The sequence below is a fragment of the Mustelus asterias genome, chromosome 3, assembly GCF_964213995.1.
Source record: "Mustelus asterias chromosome 3, sMusAst1.hap1.1, whole genome shotgun sequence".
NCBI lineage: Eukaryota > Metazoa > Chordata > Chondrichthyes > Carcharhiniformes > Triakidae > Mustelus > Mustelus asterias.
Genome location: NC_135803.1, coordinates 60659353 through 60660213, shown reverse-complemented (window position 1 = coordinate 60660213; position 861 = coordinate 60659353). Strand labels below are relative to the sequence as shown.

Genomic DNA, 861 nt, shown 5'->3' with positions numbered 1-861 from the left:
ATCTAATATTTAAAATTTACTCAGCTACACATGTTCAGAGGAAGTGAAGGCAAAATTAACTGCCCATTTATATGCATAATGGTTGTATACCTCATAGTTTTCATCTTTTCTTCATGTGATCACATAGGATTAAAAGTTTATTTATTAATCAAAGTGGGCTTAAATAAACACTGCAGTGAAGTTACTGTGATTATATAACAGGCCATTCAGCACAACCAGTCCATGCCTGTGTTTATGCTCCACCCCAACCTCTTCCCATATTTTCTCATCTAAATCCGGTAGTAGCGTGGCCGAGCGGTCTAAGGCGCTGGATTAAGGCTCCAGTCTTTGCGGAGGCGTGGGTTCGAATCCCACCGCTGCCAAAATATATTTTGAGTTTAGGGCGGCACGGTAGCACAGTGGTTAGCACTGCTGCTTCACAGCTCCAGGGACCTGGGTTCGATTCCCGGCTTGGGTCACTGTCTGTGTGGAGTTTGCACGTTCCCCTCGTGTCTGCGTGGATTTCCTCCAGGTGCTCCGGTTTCCTCCCACAGTCCAAAGATGTGCAGGTTAGGTTGATTGGCCATGCTAAAATTGCCCCTTAGTGTCCTGAGATGCGTAGGTTAGAGGGATTAGTGGGTATAATATGTAGGGATGTGGGGGTAGGGCCTGGGTGGGATTGTGGTCGGTGCAGACTCGATGGGCCGAATGGCCTCTTTCTGCACTGTAGGGTTTCTATGATTTCTATGAAATCCACCATCACAACAATCTATTCCCTTCTCCCACAAATGCTTATCTAGCTTCCCCATATAAATGTATCAATACTGTTCACTTCGGCCCACTTCATGGAATCTGTACAGGGCAGAAGGAGGCTATCCAGCC

The 861-nt window shown here is 46.5% G+C and overlaps 1 non-coding gene across 1 annotated transcript; it reads left to right on the top strand.

Annotated features, from left to right (window-relative positions):
• The first annotated feature begins 280 nt into the window (after positions 1 to 280).
• trnal-aag (transfer RNA leucine (anticodon AAG)) lies at positions 281 to 362 on the top strand. The gene has a single exon. It is a non-coding gene; the product is annotated as a tRNA-Leu (tRNA).
• Positions 363 to 861: the final 499 nt, after the last annotated feature.